Source organism: Ochlerotatus camptorhynchus, unplaced genomic scaffold, assembly GCF_037179485.1.
Source record: "Ochlerotatus camptorhynchus isolate MF236.1 unplaced genomic scaffold, CSIRO-AGI_Acam_v1.1 ptg000213l, whole genome shotgun sequence".
NCBI lineage: Eukaryota > Metazoa > Arthropoda > Insecta > Diptera > Culicidae > Ochlerotatus > Ochlerotatus camptorhynchus.
The window spans coordinates 5,557,548-5,577,067 of NW_027040703.1; the positions used below are offsets into that span (position 1 = coordinate 5,557,548).

The 19,520-nt window shown below is 37.5% G+C and overlaps 1 protein-coding gene across 3 annotated transcripts in view; it reads right to left on the reverse strand.

Moving 5' to 3' along the window:
- LOC135703420 (uncharacterized) overlaps positions 1–15,022 on the reverse strand; it is a 222,113-nt gene extending 207,091 nt beyond the window's left edge. The window contains exon 1 of one of the 3 annotated variants that reach the window (XM_065224639.1): positions 14,956–15,022. The gene's annotated coding sequence lies outside the window, so the exon portion shown is untranslated. The remainder of the gene's footprint in view (positions 1–14,955) is intronic. The other 2 variants (XM_065224640.1, XM_065224641.1) reach the window with 2 other exon arrangements.
- Positions 15,023–19,520: the final 4,498 nt, after the last annotated feature.

A 19,520-nucleotide genomic window follows, 5' to 3' on the forward strand; every position in this document is an offset into this window, starting at 1 on the left:
CGCAAAGAAATGGCTTATACGTACAAAAATGGAGGCCATATACGTGCATATTTTAATTTAACTTTAAACGAGTTGATACGATTTAATCTATAATAACAAATTCATTTTGAAAAGTCTTACGATGTAATCCTATTTAATTTGTGATACAGTACGACGGAAAAATGAGTCATCGCATATAGGTCAGAAATTTGCATTCTATACGATTTCACTTAAACATAATGCGAGGTATGCCATTCATGTATGCGATTTTGACTTAAACGGTAGCAATTTACGATACTGTCTGTACATTTTTATACGACTTCTGGTTGTCTACCCAACAAACAATTTTAGCTGCAGATCAGCTTATACAGACAAAAATTAGCTGTATAAGGCAATTTTCGGCTGTATAAGCTAGTCTGCAGCTAAAATTGTTAGTTGGGTAATTCTGTTAGAAAATCTGCACAGATGTGGTCTTTCTGGAATTTTAAATAATTTCTTGTATAATTTGTTGCCAGAAAAGCAAATGAACTTTTCCCCTGGACAACTGACTACTTCCAAAATAAGCTACATGGGCCTGCCCCAAGGCTCATGCCTCAGTCCTCTTCTTTATAACTTTTATGTCAAAGTCGACAACCGTTTGCGTTGCGGACTCCGTTTGCGTTGCGTTGACGTAAATTTGACAGTTAGACAATAGATTTAGCTGTCACTTTGCCGCAACGCGTCAGATCCGGATCTAATGTGCGTGGGCCTTACCAGTTCAGTTTTCTGCGGTGAAAATTCGATCCCTAAATTCCTAGCTCAAGAAGACAAGTTAGCTAAGGAATTTTGCAATGGTCCTTGCAAGTCCACGGCATGTGGACCTCTTATGAAAACCACACCGTCATCTGCAAGTTGTCTTAGCGTGCATTGTTCTGCCAAACAGTTGTCGACTTTGACATAAAAGTTATAAAGAAGAGGACTCCGCTAATGAGGGTGGCCCTGTAGTGTTTACTCGAAAGCGGTACCCAGCCCAAATGCAGCTTAATCTTTTGGGCAGAAACATTACGCAATCATTGTCTTTCAAGTACCTTGGGGTCTGGTTTGAGTCAAAGTGCACTTGGAATACTCACATTACCTATTTGAAACAAAAATGTCAGCAGAGGATCAACTTTCTCCGTTCAATTTGCGGCACATGGTGGGGTGCTCATCCGGGAGACTTCATAACGCTTTAAAAAACAACAGTTCTCTCTGTTCTAGAGTACGGCTCTTTCAACTTTCTCTCGGCAAGAAAAAGTCACCTAATAAAATTGGAACGAATGAGTCTCGAGGTTCTGGCAGGAGTAAGACCACCGACGAACCGACGTGATAGCTCATATAAGCCACATTGAAATTCTTGCCCAAGGCGCCATATTTAATATACGTTATACACTACCGCCATCTACTCATCCGGTCGCGTCATATCGTGAGCAAGGACACGAACACACAATAAATTTATATTGACTTGGTTTGCGTCTCACCTCGTTTGACAGATCTGATCGCCCGTTTGATTTGATAGATCGAATCACTCATTTCTCGCGTCACTTTTCAAAAAGACCAATGTAACAAATGTAAATAAATCGAGTTAAGCGATACCAACTATTGCTCTTCTATCAGTGTATGTGATACAAAAACATCCATCCAAATTTACTTTCATTTATTTAAGATAATCATAGGTCAAAAATTGTCCAATGTACAATTTGAAATGATGGGTACATGTTTGTTACTTCGGTCATTCGGACTGCCTAATTGACATGATTGGTGATCATTTTCTAAAGGCAGGGCCAATCTAAAGTTAGGTACTCTACTCTGAAATCTGTGAAAGGGAATCTAGTATCATGTAGAACAAAACGTCCAATGTAACACTCATTGATTATGCCATTGAGAAAAATCGTTCAATGTAACATGTCCGATGTACAACTTGACTAGTCAAAACGTCCTATGTGTTTTTTTTTCTAATTGTAGCATGAAATTCAAAGTAAAATTGTGATTTTACCGTTTCTACTGAATTTTCAACGTTATTATTCACTGACTACATTAAAAATAGTATTGCAAAATGTATTGTTTTTAAACAGTTACAATAATAATCTGTCGAACTTCAACTTCGATTTTCTCAAAATGGTGGATATATAGAATGAAGAGACCAATGTATATTTGAAAAGTGACGAGAGATTTGACAAATCGAATTGCGGACAAACGAAATGCTCTAGTGGCATGTCGGTTCGTCGGTGGTAACACCTCTCCAGAAACGTTTCTGGGAGCTCTCTCTCTCAGAATACTAATCAAATGCGGAGTGACAAACACACTTCAAATTGCAAATTTTGAAGAAATTCTTGGTCTGAACATACAATCTCGATTTATGAGAATCTACCATTACTACATACGTATCGTCGGATATGTGTCTTCCTTGTCATACTCCAGACCGTGCTCACTTCACCATTAGCAGTTCATCAATTGAATATGATCTGACCATGGAAACTACAGATCAACTTCGACCTATCACACATAGTTTACAGCATATTTGATCTTTGTACGCTGATGTTCATTTCCCATGTAAAATCATGCGAAGAATCCAAAAATGTAGTTAAAAAAATCACAGTAGGATAATTTTCAAGATATAGCTAAAAAAAAACTTAAAAAAAATGTGTTTACTAAAATACAAATATCTCCGATTGTAATGAAGTTATAATAATTATTTTGACGTCAAACTAAAGGTGATGAAATTTTCTTTCGATTATTTGAACACCATTTTTAGATTCGATGAGATTAGTGGTACAACCACTACAAACATTTTTATTTACACTGCTTAAAAACTTAGCAGAAATTCATTTTGTTTCTGGGAAAAATGGGCAATATAAAAAATTTAATAAACAAACTATTAATTATCAAAAATACCACTAATCTTACTGACAATTGATATGAAATTGATCGAAAGAAAATTTTCTTACCTTTAATTTGACGTTAGAATAATTTGATATAGTTTCATAACAACCGGAGATATTTGTATTTTTGTAAACAAACTTTTTTAAAGTAAATTTTCATTTTTTTTTTTAGCTGTATCTCGAAAACTATCCTACTGAGATTGTGTTTGACTACATTTTTGGATTCAGCGCACGATTTTACATAACAATCATTGGTTAATGATTCAAGTTCCTCTTGTTTTAATTCTATTTGTAAACTAGCGTTATTATCCCGCGTATTTTTACTGAAAAGTACCAACACGTCAATTGCGTGAACAGATATTTTACAGACGGGTCCCGTCTCAATGGAAACACTGCCTTCAGTGTCTTTAATGAAAAGTCTGGTGCCTTCCGCAAACTTCAGGAACCTTGTTCCGTTTTTGTTGCTGAGCTCGCGACTCTCCATTTGCATGGGTTAAAATCCAAGCCTCATTACATTACTAAGTTATCCAGGCCTCTATTGTAGAAAATCGTTAATAACAGAAATTCGAGGAACAATTCAGAAAAGTAATAAGTATATTCAGACAAAAGTGACATTGCAACATTAAGAAGCTTCTTGTAACCGATAACACATAGCATATGTGGAACTCGATCTTCAAAAATCGACCCCATTTCAGTGATTTCAAGTGGTATAGAAGGACATCGATTTGTCAAATTAATTATACCACCTGAAAAATGAGAAGGGGGACACATAACATATGGTTTATAATTCTATGTGTTCTTAGCACGCCTGAGCTCATGTCTTACTATTTATTTAACCATGTAGGTCCTTTATTTAGAATTATATAGCAAGCTTTAACAAATTCATCACCTTGCTTCACACAGCAAAACTGTGGTAAACTTAGAAGAAAAATGTACCTATGTAACGTTTTCTTCTTTGGACATTTTATAATTTTTTGGAACCAATTGCATCAAACTTTGATTGCATTAGGTTTCATAGGTGGAAAAATACGACCGCATAAATTTGGAGTTAAGTGCTTACATTTTGAAGTCCAGAGAGAAGGAGCAAAATTTTGCAACAAGTTGTCAAGGTTTATACAGAAGTACCATTTGAAAAATATGCAGTGTATGAATGTATGAAATATGAATGATACATAGAAAAAATTCTGAATCTAATAAAAAATCTGACCTATCGCGTAAAATCTCCCTTCGTTGAATTTTGAGCTATACTTGGCATAAACAACGAAATCGTTTACAAGCTTGTATACAATTTTGCAAATTTATGCGATATTGCGCTTAAATTTACACGAAATATCGCGTAAATTTATGCCTAATCTAGCATTAATTTTACGTGCGTTATATCTCGCAGAAATTTACATCAATTTTTAGAACGGTGTATGGTTTTTTGTGCAAATTTCGCTAAATCTGGTCAATCACGGAGTATAGCAACTACTGATATGTATGGTCGTCAATGCTCATGCTCATGCTCATGCTGAGCTCGCGACTCTCCATTTCACAGAGAGTCACGTCACCACGACGTGACTTTTCTTACTTCACTTGTGATAAAACAAACTTCGACTCCGGAATAACCTCCATTTAATGTTGGCGCCACCGGGAATTATTTAACAATTTGCACAAATATTTGAGAATTAGCCTTAATGGCGACTTGAAGAGTATCTGGATCTCTAGTTTTCAAAATTTCTTAACTGTTTACAATAGATTAGGTTGAGTCCATCTGATCAACTTTGCCCAAGACGAGAGCCTAGATAGAAGGCAAGATGATAAGTTAGGGAAATCAATTCAAAATTAATGTAACACTAGTTAAACGGCGCCGGTGCACAGTGGTTCCCCTTAGAACAAAAGTTGGCCAAAACCTCAAAATTGCTGTAAATAGGCAAAAAACAGTTGAAATAGATGTTTTTTAGCTGTACGAAGAAAACTTGACAATCAAGACGTCACAAAAAGGAGTATAGTAGAACAAAAACCAATGCAGAATGGTCCCAAAGCCGTATTTAGGAAGACAAAAATGTTTGCGCCCAAACCGTCAGTTTTAGGAATATGGTTTCTTAAGGAAAGTTGCTTCATATTTTTTGTTCAATTTTTTTATGTTCGTAAAATTAGGGTGGTCCATAAAATTGGTGAATTAAGTATACAAACTTTTTTATTATTTGAGATAGACCAAAGCAGTGTTCTAAACAGTTGTAGAACAATCAATTCAAAGCAACTTTGTTGAAGACACATTGTTTTATCTCTTATGGTTCATGAGTTATGATTTTTTTTTAAACAAACAGGTTAGGGTGGCTACTAAAATCGGTTTTCTTTGAATATCTTTTCATGCGTTAATTTTTCGTAAAAACATTGTTCTGATTACATTTAGAACTTTTGATGGCGCATATTTTTGCTCAAAAAACTAGGTTACTATCTTTTTTGATTAGAAAGTTATAGGCTATTTTCTTCGAAAAAATGGCTATTTTCAATTGGCAATATCTCAAAATGGAGAAAACCAATTTTCAAACATTCAATTTCATTGGAAACATCTTTATTTTTCTTTATTATAGAGATTTTTAGCTATATTGCTAGTTCATCTCTTTATTGGAAACATCGTTTTTTCTTCATATTTGGTAAAAATAAACAGCAAGAGCTTTTTCTGTTTAAAGCATTTAATTTAATTTAAAAGAAGTAATATTTTTCAGCAAAAACTAGCCATAACTTTTCAAATAAAACAGATATCAACTTAACAAAAATATGCGTCATAAAAAGTTCTTGAAGTGTCTAGCATAAAAATTTCACGAGAAATGAACGTATAAAAATATATTTAAAGAATGCCGATTGTCTAGGGGCCACCCTAACCAGCTTGTTAAAAAAATATACCTCATGAATCAAAAGAGATAGATATATGGTGCGTGTGTGTATGTGTGTGCGTGTTGACGTGCTTAGAAAAAGGCATTGTGAAGCTTGCTACAATACACTGGAGTCGCTTTTTACGCGGTTTTTTTTTACACGGTTTTTTTTTACGCGGTTTTTTTTTACGCGGATTTCGGAATTTACGCGGTTTTTTTTTATGCGGATTCCGGAATTTACGCGGTTTTTTTTTACGCGGATTTTGGTTTTTTTTTACGCGGATTTCAGAATTTACGCGGTATATCGCTTTTTACGCGGTTTTTCTTCCACGGTTTTTTTTTTACTCGGTTTTTTTTTACGCGGATTTCGGAATTTACGCGGTTTTTTTTTACGCGGATTCCGGAATTTACGCGGTTTTTTTTTACGCGGTTTTTTTTTACGCGGGACGTATCACCCGCGTAAAAAGCGACTCCAGTGTATACACCGCAGATTATATAACTTAGAAACGGATATTTTCCAAAGAACACTTAACTTGTTATTCCTAATTTCAACACTTTTCGCAAAAAATCGCAAAACACATAAAAGCCTATCTGAAAGCTAATTTTTCTAGCTATCTTTTGATTACTAAAAGATAGTGGGCGGATGTGTCCGTCATATGTTTTGCTTAGTCTAAATGTGAAAAAAGTATATTTTTGCAAAATTTTTATTAGAAACTGTCACTTAAAACAGCGCAGACACTCTTTTTTACCATCCATTTGATGTGAAATAAGCCGAAAAACATTTCTTCTGAAGCAACCAAGTTGATAAACACATTATTTTTTGCTATATTTGAGCAAAACAGTAACAAGAAACATTACGATTTTTTTCAAAAATTTGTGATATCGCTTTCGCTACACTATCACAACCATAAAAAATATGTTATCAACAGAACTGCACAAATCATTCAATTTAAGATACTCTTAACATGTAAAAATGATAAAAAATATTGAATTAAAAAAATATCAAATTTAATGTTTGAGGTTTTGGCCAGCCAGGAACCACTGTGCGGTGGTGTAGTGGTAAGCGTGATTACCTCTCACCCCAGCAGGCCTGGGTTCAATCCCAGTCGGCGCCGCCGGGATGTTCTGAGGCATAACATCTCTGATCACGCCTTCCTTCGGATGGGAAGTAAAGCCGTTGGTCCCCGGTTCATGAGTTGATGGGTCGATAGGTACGGTCCAGGTGTGGGAGCTGCCTTCCTGGCACGTCGGTAGCATTGGTGCTCAGCACGGAAAACAAGATCGATGGAAAAAACAAACCAAAGGAAAAAAATGTAACACTAGCGCTGCCGGGTGAGTGAACTCTTTACCTTAGAATAGACCTTGATCATCTGAACAACTTTACCGAAGACGGAAACCTTCTATCTAGTCCATCTAAGGGCAAACAGTTCAAAATGAATGTCATACTAGCGCTGCCTGGTTAATAAATTCTGAGCTAAACTTTTTACCACAAAATAGGTTTTTTCATCTGAACAACTTTGCCGAAGCCATAAGCTTTCTATCTTGTCCATCTGAGGGCAAACAATTCCAAATGAATGTCCACTAGCGCTGCCTGTTGATTAAATTCTGAGCTGAACTCTTTACCTTAGGATAGTTCTTGTCCATCTGAACAACTTTACCGAAGACAGAAACCTTATATCTTGTCCATATGTTATGTTAGGGCAATTAATGAAATATGAATGTCATACTAGTGCTGCCTGGTGAAAGAATTCTGAGCTGATCTCTTTACCATAAAATAGGTCTTTTCCATCTGAAGAATTTTGCCGAAGTCGGGAACCTTCTATCTAGTCGAGATGTTAAATTAGGGAAAACAATTCAAAATGAATGTCACACTAGCGCCGCCTGGTGAGTGATTTTGAAGTATTTTGTTTTTCTCTTTAAGATAGCTCTTGTCCATCTGATTAACTTTGCTGAAGACGGGAACCATCCATATGAGAAGGATCTGTAGATATCGTTATATAATGCGAACAGAAAAAAAAATCTGAACTTTACTGGTGCTGTAAACATCCATGCATGCAAACTTCCTTTTCACGTAAACTAGCAGCTTGCAAGAAATGTTGCAAACAAAGGTGGACAGTAGACTGATGCAAATTTTGAAATTTTCGCTCCACAGTGTGCAAACGGTTTTAAATCGGGTCCTGATTAGCCTTTGAAAGTTTAAACTCATTTGATAAGAAACTGACTTGGCACAAATCATTTGAAGTTTATATGGAAATTACTATGGGAAAACAAAACTTTTTTTTATTGTCTTCTAGCCTTTTTACATATTGTACTGTTAACAAATTCTATTGCTATTCTCATGGGAATTTTTATCAGCTACAACTTTGCAGAAAATCGTTTTTCAGCCAAACGTCAAATTAAATAGTTATTAATTGTTTAAGAGATTGATAACCTTATGGCAAGATTAAGCAACTGTATTGTGGGCAACACTGTATTCTGCAGTATGACATAGTAGCCATGATTTTTGTCCTCTATTCTACGCGCCATAAACACCAATGTTGCCTGCTGAACAGTTGATTGAGCATAATCATAAGACATCAGTTACTTGAATCATTAATAATTCTTGTTCCTTACATTTGATCGAAAAGTGGCCTTGCACAAAGTTGTAGCGGAGAAAATTTTCAACAAGCTCAGCTATTATTTCATAAAGTAGATTGAACTGGTGAATTTTTAAATCGATATGAACCGAAATTATGGTTTCTCCATTGTAATTCCCATATAAATGGTTTGTGCCAAGTTAGTTTCTCACTAAATGAGTTCAAATTTTGGGATGCTAATCAGGGCCCAATTTGGAACCGTTTGAGGACTGTGGAGCAAAAATTTCAAATTTTGCATCAGTCTAGTGGACAGTGGTATATACTATAATATATGGAATGTTGCATGACATGTCTCATAAATTTACACGATCTATAATGTAAACTTGTATGATACATGACGCTCCATTTATGTGCATCATAGTAACGGAAATTTACACTACTTTTTTTAGCTGTGTGTATTTAAGGTAGTGCATATTGATCATTTTCGGGTTTAGCACCCTCTAGTGAGTAAATTCCGTCATACTCTATCCATAGTTTTGAAGACCTTGTATTCTTAAAAATATTTACAGAAGGAAGCAATATCCTAATTGGAATCGTGATATAAACATCTCTAACTTCAAAATATGCCAGAGCGATCCGCCCTTCCAAAAAAATTCTGATAATATGAACATAAAGCTCACTTAATTTAATTTACAAATCATCCGGAATTTCATAAATTCATTTAAATTTTATCAAGATACGGCAATTTGAATTTGAGGTCAAATTTACCCCAGGGTACTGACATCGTAAGTATTCCAATAAAATGTTTATAATCAATATGTTACCATGTTTTTTTGGATTAGATTTCATCTAATACTACAGAGCTTCGTTGGACGCATCTAGTCACGAAAGAATTAGTAAAATCCATCGACAAATAATTAAAAAAGGTTAAAGCCTTTAAGAGTGACCTGGGGTCAAATTGACCCCAAGGTACAGACAAAGGGTTAACAGTTCACGTTTATTTTATCAAATCAGCTTATATTACTTATTAGCGAAAAGTCGCATTATTTTAGATAATCGGTTTTGAAAGCTATTGGTGCCTAGTTTTGAAAATGGCTTATTTTGACTAATGATGCACCCAATACTGCTCTTCGGCCAGGAACTCGGCGTTTGCACCAAAATGTTACTTGATGTTCGGCCTTTTGCCACATAACAAGTGGCCGACCAGGTGTTTGAGCAGAATTTGGAGACTGCAATGCTTGATATTCGACCTAAGTATTCGGCCACATATCGTCCACTAATATTGACTATTAGCCCTAACTTGAACAATTTATAATTATCGGTCTTTATACCAGTTGACCTTTAGTTTTGAAAATGGATCATATATACTGTTAGCGCCAACTTCAATTATTAAAAATCACCGGAACTTCGGTGCAACATAATCAAGATCTCAAAATAAGACAATTTGTTATAACGGCTGATAACTAAAAATTCGATCAGTCAGTGGGACGTCACGAAAAAGTTCAAGTGCACGGAACCTCACATCTGTAAATCTAGAGCTCCCGAGTACACCGATTAACAAATTTTGAACGTGAAAACCCAATGCCGTTGGATGACAAGAAATTACTCAGGAAAATGTCTCGTTTTGGATGATGGAAGTTACTTTCCTCTCTCAAAATGTCACATTCCTGCAAATGATCGATATTATTCAGATAATAGTTGTACAACATTTCCAAATGTAAGATTCAAGTTCAATCACAAGTTTGAACAGAAAGTGATGATGTATATCGCCATATCGGGGAGAGGAATTTCTAAGCCATAGTTCAAGCATAGCTATCAACAAAGAAGTGTGCCAAAATCAATGTTTGAGAAAATATTGATTCCATTTCTTGAAAAATTTCGCCCAGACGGAAACTACGTTTTTTGGCATTAAGCTAAAAAAACACTAACCTTCTTGGAAAATCAAAATATCCCGTATGTACTAAAAAATCACAATACAAAAAACTTGCCTTGTCACTCAATTGAAGATTTTTTTGAAAACATGAATTCGTTGGTGTTCAATTGTAGGGCCAAAACTTGTAATCTGCTGATAAACCGAATCAAAAGTTGCATTCGTAAAATCGATTTAAATGCTTTACAACGTTCATATTCTCACATCATTACAAAGCTACGTCAAACAGCTGACAACGGACCTGCTTTCAGAGACGTCACTTCATTTGAATAGCTTTTTGCTAAGTTATGTAAGAGGCCCAGTGGCTATAGAGCAACCGTTTTTGCTTGATGAGTAGAAGATCATGGGTTAAAACCCAAGCCTCATTACATTACTGAGTTAATCTATCATCCAGACCACTATTGTAGGAAATTTTAAATAACAGAAATTGGAGGAACGATTTAGAAAAGTAATAAGTATATTTAGACCAATGTGACGTACGCCTGATCCGGTTCGGAAGACATGGTTAACAACTTTGGGGGATTTCGTTTCATCGTAATAGCTTCTTGTAACCGATAATGAACGATCGTCGGTCGTAGCTTGTTGTGATGTATGGGGCACGGTGGCCTTAGAGCGACTGTTTTTGCTTACTGAGCATAAAATCGTATTTTACAACCCAAGCTCCTTTACATCATTTTCTTAACAGACTTTAAAAGATCGCATCACTGCCCAATGTGAATCCAGATCTAACTTACCCTTCCCACTAACAAAAACAAGAGATTTTTTTCGTCGATCTTGTTTTCCGTGCTGAGCACCAATGCTACCGACGCCAGGGAGGCAGCTCCCACACCTGGACCCTACATATCGACCCATCAAATCATGAATCGGAAAACAACGGCTTTACTTCCTTTCCGAAGGAAGGCGTAATCAGAGATGTTATGCCTCAGAACATCCCGACGGTGCCGACTGGGATTGAACCCAGGTCTGCTGGGGTGAGAGGTAATCACGCTTACCACTACACCACCAGCACCGCTTAAAAACAAGAGATGCAGAGGTATACTCGGTCTCTAGTAACAACGGTTGTTGAAATAACAATCCTTTCCCTCCCCGATGACCGTAAGGACGTGGCCTGCGCCGTTATTAACCTCAAAAATAATGATTCTCCGGATTTTGTACATGGATTGCTAGTCCCAAGCCCCATTCATATGGTTCTTTGTGCAAATTTCGCTAAATCTGGTCAATCAAGAAGTAGCAACTACTGAAATGTATGGTCGTCAATAGTCATGCTCAGGGATGGAAAATTATTTACATTCATTTCGTGCATTCATTTCGTCATGCATAAGAGATTCAGATTTTACTTCGACTATATGTTTTTAGTATTACTTCTACGTAAAGTCAACGATTTACATAGTTGAAGATGCTAATTTCAAATAACAGACTGTAGTGGTAATTTTTATACGGTAGATGGAGTAGATGAAAGCATAGAGTTGATAGTTCCGTTAGAGTACGGCAGTGTGAAGATTGTATATAGATATTAGACAAGCGAGCTAGGACAACTTTTAAGGAAGGTACAAATCGGTTTTTTCATCTCTCTTTACCAAACTCCCCCTTTGGAGAGGGATGGTGAGGGGTGTCCCCCCCCCGCCACCACTGGCAAAAAGAGATGAAAACCGACCGCTCAAGTACCAACGGTGTGTTTGAAACAGTTCTACCGATTTTTTACCGCACTTCAGTTGTTATTTGAAGGAAGGCATCCAGTCGTAGGTTTGGAAATTGCAACTATTGTTTACCCCTACCACGATATGTGCTCCTGTCATCGTCGACTTGACGATCTCGAGGGGACACGGGTGGGGTAGGTGCTGCTACTGTACCTTTCGACCATTGACAGTAATATCAGGAGCACATATCGTGGTAGGGGTAAACAATAGTTGCAATTTCCAAACCTATGACTGGATGCCTTCCTTCAAATAACAACTGAAGTGCGGTAAAAAATCGGTAGAACTGTTTCAAACACACAGTTGGTACTTGAGCGGGTCGGTTTTCATCTCTTTTTGCCAGTGGTGGCGGGGGGGGACACCCCTCACCATCCCTCTCCAAAGGGGGAGTTTGGTAAAGAGAGATGAAAAAACCGATTTGTACCTTCCTTAAAAGTTGTCCTAGCTCGCTTGTCTAATATCTATATACAATCTTCACACTGCCGTACTCTAACGGAACTATCAACTCTATGCTTTCATCTACTCCATCTATCGTATAAAAATTACCACTACAGTCTGTTATTTGAAATTAGCATCTTCAACTATTCAGATTTTAGTTTTTAACAAAAATTGTAGTTAATATCAAAAGCTACAAAGCTTCATACATCATTTTACGGTATTCCATTGATGAAAGTTAGTTTAGAAGCAAATGAATGTAAATGAATGCATGAAATGAATGTAAATGATTTTCCATCCCTCATGCTCATGCTATCAAACATGTGTTTTTTCATGAGACCAAATGAAAATTCTCAATTTTTAGTTATCACCCGTTATGACACGCCAACTCGAGTTGTTTCGGATTATTGGCCTTGATAGCTGCTGGTGTCATTTTTTTTTAAATCGGCCGCAAATTATTTAAGATCATCGATATTGATGCCTGTTGGCGTCAATTTATATAATCCGATCATATGAACTTTAGTCTTCAACGTGAATAATTTTGGAACTTCGATGTTTTCTTTAAAAGTTATCATCAATATGTTACTCAAATCAGTCACCAACCCGAATTATTTTATATCAGTAAAATAATAAATAAATAAATAAATCGAGCATGAGCCGTTTGCCCTGGTTTGGAAAATTGGTCAAAAGACTGTTGGCATCAACTCGAATTGTTGGTATTTATGACTATTGGCGTATTTGTTTAAATCGGTCATTGACGCCATCTCGAACTAGTTTTACGCTTCAGTGTCATTGACAGTTTTCTTAAATTTTTGATAATCTTTTCGAATAAGTTTATATTTTTTATTTCTTTTTATCATAATCATTTTAACAAATTTTGTAACAATAAAGTTACAGCGATGTTTCGAATTTCGAGTTTCGATCTATTTCGCCTCAACCTTATATGAAACATATACCCCTCATTTTGACCTTTATGATTTTTCGATGTTTTGTTTAGTTCTTACATTATATCTTTAAGTTTTTAATTCTTAAATGCCTTTGCAGTTTAAATTTATTTTATCACTTTTCCGGTAATTTGTGAAAAATCGTTGACAGTTCCATGTCTCAACTGATATATCGATGAAGAAGTTTTGCAAAAGTTATAAAAAAATTAACAAAAGGTGCGCATTTTACTCCTTGTTCTTGAGACAAACCCTTTTAGACCCAAGATCCAAGGTTCAGCACTTGACTCAAATGTATGATAAAAAGGGTACATTCTTGAGCACTGACTGCCACGTTAACAACATTTTTAGTATTCAAAATTCTTGATGTAGATTTTGAACGGGCTCATCCAACGGTATAATGTCATTCGTATAACTTGTTTCTCGTATATTTTACTTCATACGTTCCTAGGCTTAGCAAATGCCAGGCCCAACTATCGAAAGTTCAACAGAAGATTTACATACAGTGATGTAAGATGCATCATTTTGCATTCCGAAAAATGTTTTCCCAAAAATCATAAATTCAAATTCCAACATCCTCCGAAGCAACATTGTAGCTCCATTGCATTTCCCAAACTGCTGGAATCCCGGACTTGAAACAACGAAATCCATAACACGCACCATCATTATTTGCAGTTCACTACCGAATTTTTGCTGCATATTTTTCCCCAAGTCACATCCACGCATGCATAGAATATAATTAACGCAAAAACGTGCCTACATCCTATGCCAAGCGCTCCACTTCCTGGATACGTCAAACTGTTTACCAGACCACACACTCCATGCGACTGACTGTGACATTTCGCTTTTTGCTGCACACAACACCGAGAATGGGATGCTTGCAAGACCGACATCACATTCCATATCTGTATCACACTGTATCGCATACATTCTATGTGTCCGTTCACTTGAAATTCCTTCCCAACAAGGCGTACTGTGATTTTTCATGGCACCATTTTTCACCCATAACCAGTTCCAAACGCTGATGCTTTGCAGAATTTAATTATTCATTCCATTTCCTCCACTTCGCTTTTTGCTGAAGTGTTTTTTTTTTTTGACTGCCCAGACAGATATCACTAAACTGAACCGGAGACCCCACCCCCTATTTGGACAATTCCCAGCCCAACTGACACTGTACAGATAGAGAGCTCGAAGCTCGGATTGGGGCATTCAGAGTCGCTAATCGAATTTCACGCGGGATTATTTTGGCAGTTTTCAGCAAACCATCCACAAAGTTGCACTCAGATTGTGACCTAGAAAATCGCACTCAACGTCTATGCTATTTGTAATTCCTGATGTCGGTGACACACACGTTATGAATAGCAAATTTTTCACTTTGTGCACTATAACCTAGCACACCAACAAACACTTTCTAGCCCTAGGCGAATCCTGGTGACTTCATCCTCCGTTCAGTTCTAGGCCAAATCAAGCCACACAACCAAGTCCGTTACCGCACAAAACACACTAACGAAACTATGCCTTCTAGTGTATCCGCATTACATTGTCACCCTATTCCTAACTGCCATAGCCCAAACGACTATCGTACATGCAGCAATAGAGATATATGGTAAAGTGGCAAAAAGTGCTTTCCAGCTAGCAGCCTTACAACAGCTCTCGACCGAACAAGGAAACGTATTCACTGCGCTGCACCTCGATTTGTACTGCATTACATGAGCTACAACAGTGTAGTTGAGCCACAGTCAGTTTACTGCACACATTTATATAGCAGACAGGAACGCCAGGATTCGGTCCCCGTCTCCCCCGTGTGCATGCTTGACTTCCGCTCCGGCCCCACCGGGGTCTGATCCTCGTTGGAGTCCTCGTGGCTGTAGTTGTCGTCGTATTCCCATCATCATCGTCATCGTCATCATCGGTGGTCGTGGACGATCCTTCTACAGCCAGTGAGTCAAGTGGAGACGTATACACACATTATTGCCTGCCACTACACCGTTGCTGGATGCACCCGAAGGATATCGAAGTCATCATCATCGTTCGTAACGGACCCCGAAGTCGGGAGACGGCGTTGGCGAAGAGTGCGCTGGTGCAACATTGAAAACGAATATGAAAACAATCATAAAAAAAAGTTGGCACGACCGGCATACCATATGGACGGAGGACGGAGCGCATGGAATTGCACCGAATGCGCTCCTGTGTGTGGGAAGGGTGGGGATTGGGAATGGGTGGAAGAAATCGGTGTAATATTGGCGACGAAGCACTACGAAGTGCATGTTTGTTGTAGTTTGTTGTAGTACATAGTTGTTACTGTGGGCTAATTTCTGCAAGTATTTTTTTGTTGAAATTGGCATCCTCTTTCGTATTTCACGCCTTTAGACAGGGTTAAGGCTTCTGCCATCTTCTTCTTATTATTATTATACTTCTTCCCGATTTTGACACTCTTATGGCTCTTAGACGAGCTTATGCCCAACTAAGTGTTCATTGAAGCAGTTCCACAGTTATCAATTGGGGTGCACGACGTTAGGCATACATACGTTAGGCATAATGAATGGTTGGCATAATGGACGGTAGACATAATTCATATTTAAATGAAAAATCACAAAATTCACCATTCTTTCTCTCATGAGCAATTCTTTGCACTATCTTAATCTTCATTGTACATTCATGTACAAATGCTAGCTGTGTTTTAAAATGGGTAGTTTTTTTTATTATGGGTCATTTGGCTGAATCACAAAATTTACCATTCTTTTTTTTTGAGTGTGTGATTGGGATTAGTGAAAATTATATGAAAGTATCATTATTCATATCAGATTATCCTCCATATTTAGAATTAACAGCACAATATTTGTGACACATATGTTACAAAGCTGCCATTGGATCTATTGATTTAATGTATTTAAGTTTATCAGAAGTTTCCTTAATGAAGAAACAACAACAACAACTTATTTAAGTATATTTATAGTTGCTGGATGATGAGACATCTTTAGATTCACTTTTTTCAGCCTTCGTTCAGGTTGAGTTTATTGATTAAAATTTATTTTCAGTCCTTCGATGTTGGAAAATCTTTAGATTTCTATTACACACCCGTTTTCTCGTTTTCGTTCGAGCCGTGTTTTCCATACAAAAAAATATAACCGCGTTAAGGAGATAATAATTGAGGCCTAATTGCGATTTGAGAGGTTGGGGGTTTAAAATCTTTAATCGCGTTTATCTCTTTAATTAAAACCCAAAATCGCGATTTGAGGGGTGTCCAGGGGTTTAAAATCTTTATTACCGTTTATCTCCTCAGTTAAGGCCTAAATAGAGATTTTTACAACAAGTCGATGAAGGGTCGAAGTTATTGAGCGTGAATTTTCGAAATCTTCGAAGTTCAGTTTTTTATAAAGAAATAGCGACGCGATAAAGTTACATTTTCAACATCGAAGTGCGATTGATTTTAAGCTTAAGAAACATGGAGGGCTAATTACAGATCATTCGGATGAGATCTTTTCCAGTTATTTGTTTAAATTTAATTCAATCTTTAGCAAATAACGTCTCAAAAAAGTAGAAGGGTCTGTTCCTAGGGGCACGAACGAAAGCTTAACGAAGGACCGCTAGTGGACGGAATAAATGTGAAGAGCATTTAGTTCTTTTAATTGATCAATTATCTATTATCTCAACTCTTTCCGTTTTTGAATTGTAGGCGTACCAAATTTGTAGAAAATTTTTTCAAAGAGAAAGTTGATTAAGAGAATCAATCAAAATCACTTGCACCCCTGCTTCCAAGTTTGGTTACAAGATTACAACTTTGGAGAGCATTTTGTGTGGTCGTTGTGGGCTTGTGGTTCTGAATATAAACAGACAAGCACAGATAAATTCTATTCCAACTTTTTACTGATGTAAGCTTGATGGCCCTGAAAAGGGCCGTTTTATTGAAGAGGACATCCATGGCCACTTACGCTTGGCGTATTTAGTGTAGGTGACAGCATCACGGACCTCATTTTTCAGGAACACCTTCAGCACACCTCGTAAATCAGACCGGAGATACGTCAGACACCGCCACGACGAGCCAGACGACGGATGGTGGTTATCTCGAAGAATTTGCGTTTGGTTCTGAATATGGCGATGAGTGTGCAAAATATTACGTAATTTCATCCTCCCTATTTGCACGCGCCCGAGGATCGGAGGCGAATGCCACTTCGACTTGTTTCGTCTACTTACTACTCTCTGACGACTGTGCTGGGGAAGCAGCATATGCATGTGGATTTGTTAGTTAATTCGACGCTTTTGGACAATGCTCAACATTTACCAGTTTTTCAATAGTTTCTTGTTGAAAATCAACATTCGGAAGCATTTCTGATCGATTGGTGATAACATTATTGAAATTGGACCAGGGGCAGCTGAGTTATTAACGTTCAAAATCTTTCTTAATTTGTTACATGTTCCAAATTTTGGTTTTCACAAAGTGTACCCCCATATAGAAATCAAAAACGTAGTCCTACGTCAAAAAAATAATTATGGTGCTCCCCTAGCCATCAACTGTCACTTTTGCTTACTGAACAGAAAATCGTCTGTTTAAGACATGTTGATCGGAAATCCATATCAAATCCTTCTCAAGAGCAGTTGTTGTCGTCGTCGGTGAGATCGCCACCGCGACCAAAATCTAGTAACAACAAGTTGAACGGGAACTTGATCGTATTTTTTTGTGAAATAAGAAGCAGTGATGGAAAAAAATCGCATCGCATAACGTTCAATTTGAAATCATTTACAAACATGTTCTTGGAAATATTTCAATCTCAGTTACCATCTCTATAGACGAGTGCACGGATGGATTTGAGTTCACTCACTCGAAAAAAAAGTGACACAACAGCGGGGCCCTGTTTACTAAAAATGAACACATATGTGTTCATTTTTAGTAAACAGGGCCCCGCTGTTGTGTCACTTTTTGTCGAGTGAGTGAACTCAAATCCATCCGTGCACTCGTCTATGGAGAGTAACGCATTCCTGTGAATGAAGGAGAGAAAGCAAAGGAAAGATAAACATACGACAGCGATCATTGATGTTTTTGTTCATGCGTTGGTTCATTCCTACAATGCATTCATCGTTTTATGAATGACAGACAGAAGAATCGTTTATGAATGCATTCATTGATTCACAAAGATTGTTTACAAAACATTCATCTGGATCGTTCAAAAGTGGGTTTTGTTTTTCTCGGCTTTGTTCACTGCTATTTGGATTAATTTTGCGATTTCAAGGTGCTAGGTATTTGATACCAGTGTGATTTCACAGGTAAGTACTATTTAAGGAGCTCGGTGGCCTATTGGCGACCGAAACTATTCGAGATAATTATAAATGATGCTCTGTTCGCGTCCTGCAAAACTTTTATCGATGCGGATCAACACGGCTTCTACCCGAAGCGCTCGGAATCCACGAACCTGGTTCCAGTTTACTTCTAACTGTCTGCGATGCTTGGATTCTGGATGGCAAGTCGATGCTGCGTGTATGGATCTAAAGGCCGCATTTGACACGGTGGACCATAGAATCATGCTTGCAAAGCTGAAGATACTCGTCAATGGTTGGTTCAGATCTTACTTGGTACGCCGCTCTGTACGGGTCAAGACTGGCCCGTCAGAATAGGAAGTTTTGGAAGTTGGGATCTGCTCCAGAAAGTATGGACGCACCCAGCTTTCAGTGAAAAAAAAGAGGTGGAAATTTTATTTTTATTACATACTAGCTGAGTGTGCCCGGCCTTGCTCGAGATTCAATATTAGCTTGATTTTATGCGCCGATTAAAAAAAAAGCATGCTTTATTGTACGTAGCCCCCCCCCCTCTTATCTAAGGGGCTACCCCCTATGACCATCTCCTTATACCTTCACATGCCAAATTTGGTTCCAGTTGCTTGATTAGTTCTCGAGCTATGCATAAATGTCTGTTTCATTTGTATGGGAGCCCCCCCTTATAGAGGTGGGGGAGTCTCGAACCATCATAAGAAACTTTCCCGGCCCCAAAAACCGAATTTTCACGCCGATCGGTTCAGTAGTTTCCGAGTCTATAAGGGAGACAGACAGACAGACAGAAATTCATTTATATATATATAGATAGATAGATACTGTTAAGATTATATTAACACAACAGATCAGGGTTCTCAATATTTGCTATCGAACGTATGCAAGCTGGCGCACCTACTTGCGAACGTTCTTCATAAGATTCAGCACAGACTTCTTGGCGACAAGTTT